Below are 12579 nucleotides of genomic sequence, written 5' to 3' on the forward strand. Positions count from 1 at the left end.
AGGCCAAGGCGGGTGGATCATGAAGTCAGGAGATCAAGACTATCCTGGCTTTAGTAGAGACGGGGTTTCTAAAAGTACAAAAAATTAGCTGGGCGTGTTGACGGGAGCCTGGAGTCCCAGCTACTTGGGAGGCTGAGGCAGGAGAATGGCATGAACCCGGGAGGTGGAGCTTGCAGTGAGCTGAGATCGCGCCACTGTACTCCAGCCTGGGCGACAGAGCAAGACTCCGTCAAAAAAACAAAAAAGAAAGAAAGAAAGAAAGAAAGAAAGAAAGGAAGAAAGGAAGAAAGGAAGAAAGGAAGAAAGGAAGAAAGGAAGGAAGAAAGGAAGAAAGAAAGGAAGAAAGAAAGGAAGAAAGAAAGAAGAAAAAGAAAATCCAATCTCTAGAAACCCAAATTAACAAAACCGAAACTAGGAAGTAAATTTGCACAGGAACCTTTACTAGGAAATTCCCCATTCTCATATTACTCTCAAGTCAATTTAAAATAGACTTAAAGTATAAATGTTTAATTTCCACTCACCAAATCAGGAACACAAGTATTACATAAAGCAAATTGCACCTGCACAAATTTAGTAATTTTATACTCTTAAAAATCTGCGTTCTTGGTATTTGCTCAGTGAGTAATTTGCTTAAAGATTATCTTGATTTTTTTTTTCTTTTCCTGCTTTGGTTGAAATGTTTCAGCTTAAAGATATATGATAAATGGGGGTTTCCTTATCTTGATATGAGGCACCAGAATTGGTCTCAGTTGAAGGAATTTGTACTACAATTGAGCAAAGATTATTCTTTCAACTCTCCTTTGATATTTGGCACCAGACCAAAGAATCTAAAATTAGCTGCCTTCAAGAATCCAGGTGTGAGCTAAGTGGAAGCAATTCGGTTTGGCCCAGGAAGTCACAAAAGTTGTTCAAAGAGCAAATAGAGTTCTGATCAGACTGCTTCCTTCACTCAAACCAACTGCTCAGGACTACCTCCTTCGGCAAGAAGCGGAAAACCACCACATTTCAGGCACCAGTGAGGGCATCTTGTATAAACTCTTCATCTTGTAGCTCAGGGGAATGAAGTCGTGGCCTTTCTGAGGCTGTTTCCACATCTGCAAAACGGGATTTTGCTACCTGTCCTGCTCACCACTCAAAGGCACTGTGAGGATCAAGTGAATGCGCTTTTGAAACTGTAAACATTCCATGAGCATAACGCATTATAATTTTCTGTAGTCACTATGACGGTTTTAAAATTCTTTAACAGTCTTCCCATCCAGAGCTGCCTTCTCTTTGAATACAGACAGCTGACCTTAGAGACTCACTTATAACCAACAGAATGCCACAACTTTCTGAGGCTGGGTCAGAAAAGGTGATTCTGCTTCTGCCTGGTTCTCTTGGGACAGTTGCTCTGGGAGAAACCAGGCACTGTGTTAGAAGTCTAACTACCCTAAGATCACCATGCTGTGGGGGAAGTCACACAGAGAGGCCACGTGTAGGCCCTCTGGCTGGCAGTCCTAACCGTCAAGTCCCTCCCAGATCAGGCTCAAGACATGTGAGTGAATGAGCTTTGAGGTGATTCCAGGTTCCAACAGTCAAGATACCCTGGATCTTTACCCCTCCCAGATGATGCCCCAGATATCATGGAGCAGTGACAAGTCTTCTTTGCTGTGCCATTTCTGAATTTCTGACCCCCGGAATCTATGAGCATGATAAAAAATAGTTGGGGTCTTTCTGCCACTAAATTTGTGCTGTGTGTGATGCAGCCATGGTAATCAGAAGAGTCACACTGGGTAACAATGACCATGGTGACCAAGAAACAACACCAAACACCAGGCACAGTGGCAAGCCCTGCACACTCACCTCCCTTCATCCTGACCAGAACTCAGGGAGGAAGTCATCATTTTCCCCTTACACAGCGAGGAAACTGAAGATTAAGGGGCTAACAACTTCAGTTCCATGGGGAGGAAGTGGCAGAGCCGGGGCTGATACCTTGGCTTGGCTTAACCCACCCCTAAGCTGCAGCTGACTCCTCCCACGCAGCGGGTGACAGCAAGACTGTCAACACAAACCTCTGGACTTCCGCTCTGACGGCCTTTCCCTTATGCTCTCAAATATTTGGTTCCTCTGGTTTCTCTCTTTTCCCACTTGCTACCTACAATTCCCTTTTTTCAAGAAAGTAATGAAGCCTCTGCATTTTCTGACCTGGGTAACTTTACACCTGGTACCAAGCTGGCCTGGAATCACCAGAGAGGTTGACAGACTATGGCAGCAATACTGCCATGCCTCAGGCTCAAACAGCCATGCAGCTTCACCTCAGAAGCCCTGCTTTGCCTCATAAACCTTGGCCAAGCCCATCAGACCTAGTTTTCTTCTAAACTGCAGGAAGAAAATATCAAATAATTCACAGAGCAACTCATTTATACATTCCAGTCTCCAAACATGCTGCATCACCCCTTTCCTCTTGGCCCCCAGAGCCATTAGCACATTTGTGACAAATTATCTAGAAGATTCCCCACATGCTGGTGCTCTCAGCCAGCCCCACAGACTGGCAGCCTCCAGACTGTTCCAACACAAGGGCGTGTGGCTGGAGCTGCTGCTCTGGCAAGGCCTTCCCAGCCTGGCGGGGAACAGCCATGCCAGCTTTGACCCTGGTATCTGTGGATGCCCTGGGTTACAGATCCACCCACATGACCCAGATAGAAGCATGTGATTTTGAATGTCATTAGGAACACAGCTCAGAATGCATCTCTTTGCTGTGCGCTTGCAGGTTTGCTTTGGCTTTTCACATTTATTCCCTGGGCAGTACCACCTGCACACTCATTTCATCCAGCTCTCACCAAGCCCAAACCTCAGACACTTCTTGCTGGCAAGAGGCCACCCTCTTCAAAGGCAGGCATGAAAGAAGCTGGGCACTTACTCCTCCACTTAACACTGTCACTACCACAGAGTGTGAAGGGAGCTAGTTTGTCCTACATTGAAATCTCCTGTAGAGGCCATTTCTGGTCTCCTGTCATGACTGTGATGCTCCTAAAAGGGCTATGACTACCCAACTAGCCCCTCTGCATTAGGAATGGCCCCAGAGCTCATGGGTAGGGAGCTGTGAGGTTTCTCCTTCCCAGGCTAGGGCCAATTCAAGTCAGCAGTGAGCATCTACCCGGGCATTGGAAATACTAAGATGCATAAAACAAATTCCTGCCCCCACCCACGGTTGCAGACATTTGTCCTCAATCTTGACTTTCAGTTGTGCCATCACATGTCAATCGGTTGTGAAGTGAGTCATAAGTCATTTGTTATCAATAATAGGAAGTACCAAAAGTTTGAAATAGGAGTGAATTCAAAATAAGAGTGAGCGAAAAGTGGATTCCTGGGTATGCATATGACATCATTGCTCTCATTTGCATTCGGACACACTTTCTTTGATGAAGGAAAAAGTGTTGGAGGTGATCTGAGCTCTGACATTTCTAAGTGTTGTCTGTGAGCCCAGGGAAGGCAGGACATTGGCTTGATCCACACTGGGCCACTCTCCATAGCTCTAACAAAGAGTGCCTCCTTCACCATTTCTCATAGAGAAGGGACTAAGCTTGAAGAAAGGCTGCCTTTTGAGAAAACAGAAAAAGCAGTCGAAACTGTTGGCTTTTGACTCTGGCAAGATTTGTTTGTTGTTTAGGAAGGGAATAGTGCACTGGTTATAGCTATGGCAATATTTTTTATTGCTGTGGGCTTCGCCTGTCTATTTGCTATCTCACAGATGGCCCGTGATGAACCATGTGATGCACAGTGCTAAGTTAATCTCTTTAATGATATTAATGCTATTTACTTGTATTGTGCTTTAAAATTACAGTTTAAATGTGAACATTTTTGCATTCATTGACTCAGGTAGGTTCAACTTTAAGAATCTTTGAAGTAGGTCTTATCTCTACCTACTGTGAAGAAATAACCTCAGAGAGGTCTTGCTCAAAGTCTATAGCAGGTGAATGATAGAGCTGCGATTCAAATCCAGATCATGTGTTTCCAAGTGGTGTTTTTGTATGCCACTCGGGCTGTGTTGCACCCAACTTCATAACAGTGAAGAACAAAGATGCAGCTACACTTTCAACATTGACATCTCAAGGGAATGTGGCCAGTTTCATGTTGTTGAATGGAATGTCTCACTGGTTCAGAGAAGCCTATCTCTTGGTAGTGGAGACACATCAACCTCTCTCTCCTCGGTCTGTCTTCTTGACTTTGTCTAGTGAGGTAGCCATTCTGCAGAATTTCATCTGCTTTAGGCATGCAGACCCTGTACTGCACACGCTCATGCACACGTGGGTACACACACACACACACACGGTACCAAGACTATTCCAGAAGACTATTCCAGATTTGGCAGGGAGAAACATTTCCATTAGGAACTTTAATGGGGAGCTCAACCCAGTGACTGCCTGAGAGCCCAGAAGTGTCACTTCTGACTATCTAAAGACCAGAGCACCTACTTGCTGCCGTGGTTAGCTGCTGGGCTGGTTTTGGGGTTCTTTTGCATTATGGGCTTATGGGCACTTTAATGTGACTTAAATCACAGGAAATCTTGCACAGAAGAGCAGATAAGAAATGCTCCTGCAACCTTGCTCCCTTCCCCCAACACACACATACATATATACACAGAAACACACACACAAACACACACACACGCACCCTTCTGGAGCCCTGCACACCTACAGCAGGCACTGGCTCTGTGACTAAGATGCTCCTCCCAGGGAGTCACATTTGGCAGGTGCCCAGACTGTGACATGGGCCACTGAACTGCTCATCATTTGTCTTTCAAAGCCAAGGACTTTTCGCCCCTCAGCAAAGTATTTCTCAATCAAAATGCTTATTGAACTTAAAACTGAATGGCCATCTAAAGGGTGGGTCTAGCACTCCCACAGTTGAAGAAATGAAACTTTTGGCTTTGCTGATGCTGAGTCTTGGCTCAAGGTTCCAAGGCTGGATGAAATTCTGCCCTGTACTTGCAAACACATTTGCAGAACTGCTCAGTCAGCCTTCCGGGAAAACCATGCCCACATCCTACGGATTCCTCTTTCTAGCTTTGGTGTTGTCAACACGGAGATCGCTGAGAGTTTAACTCTACATCGCAGGCCTCCATTGTTCCCTGAACACAAAGGGCAAGGTAGAGAGTAATCAGATAACAAGTGATGAAATTATGGTTTTTGGTGGAAATGCCTTCCATTTCTACAGCACTTCATCTTTCTGGAGAGCTTGCATAATATGATTTGATCTATACAACATATCTCAGAGGTGAAACTGAGCCAGACTTTCTTTTTTATCTCCATTGTGCAGATGAAGAATCAGAAATACATAAATACAGTCAGTGATGACTCACATCTATGACAGTGGTCCCATAAGATTGTAATGGAGCTGAAAAATTCCTGTTGTCTAGTGATGTCATGGCTGCGGTAACATCGCAGTGCAGTGCATTCCTCACATGTTTGCGGTGATGCTGGTGTAAACAAACTTATTGCACTGCCAGTCATAGAGAAGCCTAGCACATACAATTATGTAGAGTACATCATAATTGATAATGATAATAAATGACTATTATACTTGTTTATGTGTTTATTATACTATAATTTTATGTTATTTTAGAGTGTACCCCTACTAAAAAAAAAGTTAACTGTAAAACAGCCTCAGGCAGGTGCTTCAGGAGGTATTCTAGAAGAAGGCACTGTTATCCTAGGAGAGGACAGCTTCACGTATGTTGCCCCTGAAGAGCTTCCAGTGGGACAAGATGTGGAGGTGAAACACAGTAATACTGATGATCCTGACCCTGCCTAGGCTGAGGCTAATCGTGTGTGCTTTTGTCTTAGTTTTTAACAACAACAAAAAAAACTTTAAAAGTAAAAAAATTTAAAAATAGATAAAAGCTTACCAAATATGAATATAAAGAATATATTTTTGCACAGCTATACGTGTTTGTATGTTAAGCTAAGTGTTATTATGAAAGATTCAAAAAGTTAAAAAAAATCAAAACATTTATAAAGTTAAAAAGTTAATGTATTATTGAAGAAAGAAAAATAAAGTTTTAAAATAAATTTAGTGTAGCCTGAGTATACAGTCTTTATAAAGTCCTCAGTAGCGTACCGTAATGTCCTAGGCCTTCACATTCACTCACCACTCACTCACTGACTCACCCAGAGCAACTTACAGTCCTGCAAGTTCCATTCATGGTAAGTGCCCTATACAAGTGTACCATTTTAAATCTTTATATTGTAGTTTTACTATATCTTTTCTATGTTCAGACATGTTTAGACACATAAATACTTAACATTCTATTACAGTTGCCTACAGTATTCAGTACAGTAACATGCTGTAAAGGTTTGCAGCCTGGGAACAATAGGCTATACCCTATAGCGGAGGTATGCAGCTGGTTATACCATTTAGGTTTGTATAAGTGCACTTTATGATGTTTGCACAACGATAAAATCACCTAATAATGCATTTTTCCAAATGTATCTCCATCATTAAGCTACACATGACTATATACAAAAAGATATAGAGTGAAGAAGTATGTGTGTGGTGTGTGTGTGTGTGTGCGCATGTGTGTGCGTGCATGCAAAAGGGAGGAAACATTTAATCACTTAAAATTATCTCAGATAATATCTGATGACAGGGACTTTTGTGTCATTTAAAGTTTTTGTTGTGTCCCATCTCAAGGTTATCTGGAGTCACACTGACTCCAGGGCTCAAGCCAAACAGAGTGGGAATTCCCACAGCAGGAGCCAGCTTGTTACTGAAGTTCACCTGCCCTTGACAAGTGAGTAGGGAGAATATGTCCCCAGTTTCATAGGCTTTGTGGCTCTCCTGTCTAGAGCCTCTGACTATTTCAGTGGATTGTGGATAACTGCCAATAGCACAGACAAAATGCACAGAACTGATTAGCAGGATTTGAGAGTGATCTATAACCTAAAAGAACCAAACTAAGCTGCTCTTTAATTGCTCTTTAATTGCATGCAGTGGTCTAGAATTGTTTTCTTTCCCCCTTGTATGTTAGTGCCCTTGGTGGCTTGGTTTCCCCTTCTTTTAGAAAACAATGGCTGGCCCAGGGTCACCCAAAGGCTGTTATTGGAGTGCTCACTCTTAACTCCTTCCCAAGCCATTCTATCTCTGTAATACCACTCCCTGGTCTAATAATCAACACCCCACCACCCCAAAGTCGTCCAGAGCGCTCCTTGGCATGGGACACGAATGGCTGGTGCTTCATGCCAGGAACCACCCTGGTGACTAACTGAAGAGCCCAGCACCACTTTATGTTATACAAGTTCTTGTAAAGTTTGCATTTCACTTCTCCTATTCTCTGGGATCTCTTAAAGGTTGGGGAAAAGCTGATGAAGCAAGTCAGTGTATGTGCTAATTTTCTAATTTCAATTAAAATGGTTATAAAACACATTTTTAAAAATTACTTTTGAACAAAAACCTTAACAGAAACTGAAGGGGCCTTGGTTAGTTCCTAAGAGGCAATATTCCATTTGGAAAGAAGTGTGTCTGTGCCCATTGTCCATGCTCCATAAGGAACACTCCAGGGAAGGCCCAGGGGCAGCCTCTGGGAAGGGTTAGAGTGATTTTTGGCACCAACAGCACTCAGAGTCTCATGGCTTTGATAACTAGTCCCTGGCATTCCTATGGCTGCTGTGCCAAGTGCTATGTAATGGTTATCCCCAAATGTGGGGGTGCCTGGCCTTACAAAATCTACACTCTAGGCTTCTAGAGTTGCCTGGAATGGGAGAGGCAGAAAGGCTGAGCTGGACTGGCCTCTTTGGAGTCAGGGAGGGGTGGGGAGGACCTGCAGGCATGTCCCCTGACTAGCTGCATTTCCAGCTCAGCTCCCACATAGGAAAGTCTCTGCTGGTTGGGGTCTGTTCTAGGTCTGATGAGCAGGTTAGTGTGTTTAGCCTCTGGAATCCATGTTGAGATGCAAAGAGGAAGACGTTCTTCACTCCTGTCCTGTTATAGTGAGGAGTGGTCTTCCAAAAGGGGCACACAATCATGGGGCCTGGTGGCTGATCTTGGGAACAACACCCATGAGGGAGTGAGAGAAGGAGGCTCAGACACAGGGTTGAATAGTGCACAATTGTACTAGAGGCCTCAGCTGATCACACAGGGAGCTCTGAAGCCAAGTTGGCCCTTCGGAGATATCTTGAATGGAGGGAAAGGAGGAGCCCTTGGTACCGATGCATCGTCCACTTGTGCCTGCGGCATGTAACCTTTGGGAGGCAGCTCCCATTGGCTGAGGGCAACTCCCAGGGAGGGACCCATCAGCAGGCAGCACTCCTGAAGTTAGAAGGATGAGTGTCTTGGCTCATAAGGGAGATGTGGGCAGTCTCTCCAGCATTTGCTCCTGTCAGAGACCAGAGAAAGAGGAGTATAAAGCTGTGGCCTCTGGTCTGCACTGCTCTAGGTCAATGCCTTGGCCTGATCAATCGGGATACAGGGCCGGGGGGGACAAAGAAGAGTTTCCAGGGAGCCCTGCCAGTGCTTGCTGGAAAAGAACAAATGTCAGCTGGAAGCTGCAGGGCAGACCCAGTATGAAGAAGAACTGGCCGCTATCTTGTAGATGGAGTCCAGACAACCAGCTTAGGCCTAAGAGGAGAGTCCCAGTGCGGACAAAGAGTTAGTCTGGAAAACACCCCTAATCGGGAGCCGGTTCTAAGATGGTCTAAATCTATGACACTTTCACTAGATTCCCAAAGGTGATTTTAACCTTACTCTGCTTTGCACTTCCTAGTGTATGTCATTTTTAAAGCATAGCAGACTCATAGGCACTGGATGAGGAGAATAGCTGAGAAACGTTCTTGGGAACTGAGAAATACTGACCAAAGCTAGGAGTGATGTCTGCCTATCAGCATTCACCAAGTCACTTTATCAGGTCCCATGTGGTTCTCTGCTCTCTGTTCACCCCACTGGGCATCATTGCCACCTATCTTTATTTTTCTCTTGCATTTGGGAGGAGGGACAGAGGGTGGCAATGGAGGAGAGGCTGTTTGAGAACCGAATAGGAGAAAAGTCTGGCTGTCTGCACTGTGAACCTTTCTCAGGCCATCATGGAGGTGATTGGCCAGATGCCAGGGAATGGTGGAAGGTTCTGGGCCTGCATTCCCTAGCCAACAGCATTCGGTGTATAACTCTTATCACCCTGTTACCCCTCTCCCATCACTATTATGCAAAATTAGGTATAACCCCAGCCAGTCATTATCCCCAAACTAACCTCACAAGTATACACACAGGCTGATGCAACCCACAGCCTACGGCACAGTTAGCTGGCCCCTGACAACAAGGTTTAAAGTGTGACCAAGGGTGAAATATTGCCTCACTGGTCTGAAAAGGCTTTTGCCACCAACAAAGAACCATTATGATAACAGGAAGGCGCCGAAAGCCAAGCATAGTATAGACAGGAAAGATCTTTCTTTCTCTACCCTTCACGAAAAAGAGAGAAGTTTTTTAACTCTCCAGTGTCTGGCTAATTTCCTAAGCAACACTGGCCAAGGGTAACTGCAGCTCCACAATGAGCTGGGCGTTCAGGAGAGGCAGGAGCAGTTCTTGGCTGGAGGCCTGTCTGCCAGACAGCGCCAGAGGTGGCACCTGGGTGTGTTACCAAGTGGCTTCTATGGGTGCTAGGGGAAGGAGTGTGTAGAGGAGAGAGTGCCACTGGGGCCTCACAAGCAATTTTTGTTTTTTAAGTTTCCTGCTTTTTCTTCATTTTCATGCCAACTGCATCAATCAAACATTTAAATAACCAAATGACAAACATTGCTGGAAAGCCCACTAGGTGTCAAGCACCACACTAAATGATTCAGGGGAGAGAAGGAGCACACCTGCCCTTGCGTTATTTGGAAGGAGAAGATAAGTACATATAAGAAAGAGAAAATGATATAGCCTGACGAGCTGCTGTGAGCACACCAGAAAGCCACACAGGAGGTGCTGCTGAGGTCCAGGGCTGGAACAGACCAGTGGCTCATTTTTCCTTTTAGGTCCCACTGTCTACCATGGTCCACATGGACCATCAGTCACATGCCTTGCTCCTCTCTGGTCTCAAAGGTGGCAAGAAATGGAAATTTGGTCAATCAGAGATCTCCATTCCTTGGGTCACAGTGAAAGGTCCAGGGATAACCTGGACCTATCCAGTGAGTGGGTCAGTAGGTCAGGGAAAGCTTGCTGGAGGAAGGGTAACATAAACTAGGTGTGAAAGCAGGAACAGGATTCAGATAAAAAAAGCAGGTGTTCCAGGCAGAGACCCAGCAAGTGCCTGGCATACAAAAGGCCATGGTGAATGAATGAATAAATGTGGCCCACAGAAAAAAAAAGGCATTTATGGAGTTTTCAGGCTAACCATTCAGAGAGGTCATCTAAGAGACAAACGGGGAAAAGGAGGGTTGAAAAGAAAGGTTAGAATCAAAGGAAGTCTTGCACTAGGAATTAAGGTATTAGACTTTGATCTTTCATGATTTTCAATGGGGGCTCAGCAATAATCCAGCTTATAAGGTGATAAAGGTCTGACTTTGGGTGAGACTCAATGAGAAATGGGGAGCAGGAGGGTGTCTTCCAGGTATAAAGTATGATGAAGCATGGTAGCAGGTGCTTTACTCACTCCAGTGAGGATGAAAAGGAAGGGACAGGTATGAGAGACATTATGGAGACTAATAAAATAAAGATAAGTTTGAGAAATCAAATTTGGATGCTGTTGTGGCTGCATTAGATTTAGTTGCAAATGGTAAAACTCTATATAAATTAGCTAAAAAAAAAAAAAGAAAAAAAAAGAAAAAATGTATTAGCCATGTCACTAGGAAGTGTAAGGAAACTTCTTGCTGCAGGCACGGCTCCACTCACGACCAGGCTCTTCCTGCGGGCAGGCAAGTGTTCTAGGTAGCCCCAGACTCATCTCCCAGCAAACACAGGTGAGCTTTCCCATGACCTCTGGTAGAAAGGTCCTAAGAAGGCCGGGCGCGGTGGCTCAAGCCTGTAATCCCAGCACTTTGGGAGGCCGAGACGGGCGGATCACGAGGTCAGGAGATCGAGACCATCCTGGCGAACACGGTGAAACCCCGTCTCTACTAAAAAATACAAAAAACTAGCCGGGCGCGGTGGCGGGCGCTTGTAGTCCCAGCTACTCGGGAAGGCTGAGGCAGGAGAATGGCGTAAACCCGGGAGGCGGAGCTTGCAGTGAGCTGAGAACCGGCCACTGCACTCCAGCCTGGGCTACAGAGCGAGACTCCGTCTCAAAAAAAAAAAAAAAAGGTCCTAAGAAAGACTCTGATTGGCCAGGCCTTGGTCCTGGACCTATCACTGTGGCCAAGGAATCGAGGTCTCTGATTGACCAGATTTCCATTTCATGGCACCTTTGAAGCCAGAGAGGAGCAAGGCATGTGACTGATGGTCCACCCGTTGTAGACAGTGGGACCTAAAAGGAAAAATAAGCCACTCTTGTTGGAAGGAGTGAGATGGGACAGCATGTAGGACACTCAGAAATGATAACTACTGTGGTTCTATGCTGGGACCATTAACACAAATATGGAAAGAAGGAATTTAGGGTCAAGGAGATGATTTTAGGCACATGGAGGAGAATCCTGCTGGGACAGAGCTGGTGGCAGGAGTCTGCCCCCGGTAGAGACGCAAGGCTGAGATGACAGGGGGTGTGGAGCCTCCACTCCCTAGAACACTAAATCTCCACAGCAGTTTCCACCTATTTCTGCTGACCCCAGTGTCCTGAGCCAGCTTTGTCTTTACAAAGTTGGAACCAGTGAACACAACCAGTGTAGACCTGCTCAGAGAGGAGGTCTGGCCCCCTGATGCTGAAGTTCCAACCCTGCTTCCGCAATTCACCCAGCCCTTCCCCACTGAGATTAATTCCTAACACCTTAGTAGGTGCCATCCTATCACCAAAGGACACTCCAGCTCAGGCAGGGGCCACCCTGGACCTGCTGAAATCACAGGCTGGTCTTTGGCTGAAGTATTTTCTGTTTTCACCATAAGAGCAAGTGAAAGTGGTGACCCAGACAGGCTTGGAGACAGATGAACTACCTTGAGAGCACCCAGCCCTGCAGTTACTGTGTGCCCTCAGCCAACCCAGCTGGGGCAGCCACGGCAAACCCCCAAGCTCAAGTCAGCCAAGCCAGCACGAATGTGGTCTTCTAATGTTTCACTTTCATGGGTAATCTGAACATCCCCACGCCACCTTCCTGTGGATCCTGTTTAATTCCAAAGAAATTCAATAACACAAAGATGATGTTCTTATCCCACTTGCCTACATGCCCATGAGCCAGTCCATTGATTACATCAGTAGCATCCTCCCTGCTATTCCTGTCCCCTTCCAGTTTTCTCTCATTGATACCCTCATCCAAGAAGCCACTTGAGGGTACCATACTGCTGTCTGGGCTGTCAGGGTTTATGATAAGAGCACCAGCATGCAGGCCCACAGTGCTGACTTCCTGCAAGAGTTGGGATCGTGGTTTTCTCCCTGGCTCTGTGCCACATCTTGTCACCAGGGTCCCACAGAAGTAGAATATGTGCTCTAAGTATCACAAAGTCCCTCATGAAAATAGCTCTTTAAACTTTTTCCTCCAAGCTCTC

The 12579-nt window shown here is 45.6% G+C and overlaps 1 pseudogene; it reads right to left on the reverse strand.

Annotated features, from left to right (window-relative positions):
- Window positions 1-522: 522 nt before the first annotated feature.
- Window positions 523-12579, reverse strand: part of LOC103886892 — a 28521-nt pseudogene continuing 16464 nt past the window's right edge.

The sequence above is a fragment of the Papio anubis genome, chromosome 1 (assembly GCF_008728515.1).
Source record: "Papio anubis isolate 15944 chromosome 1, Panubis1.0, whole genome shotgun sequence".
NCBI classification, from domain to species: Eukaryota; Metazoa; Chordata; class Mammalia; order Primates; family Cercopithecidae; genus Papio; species Papio anubis.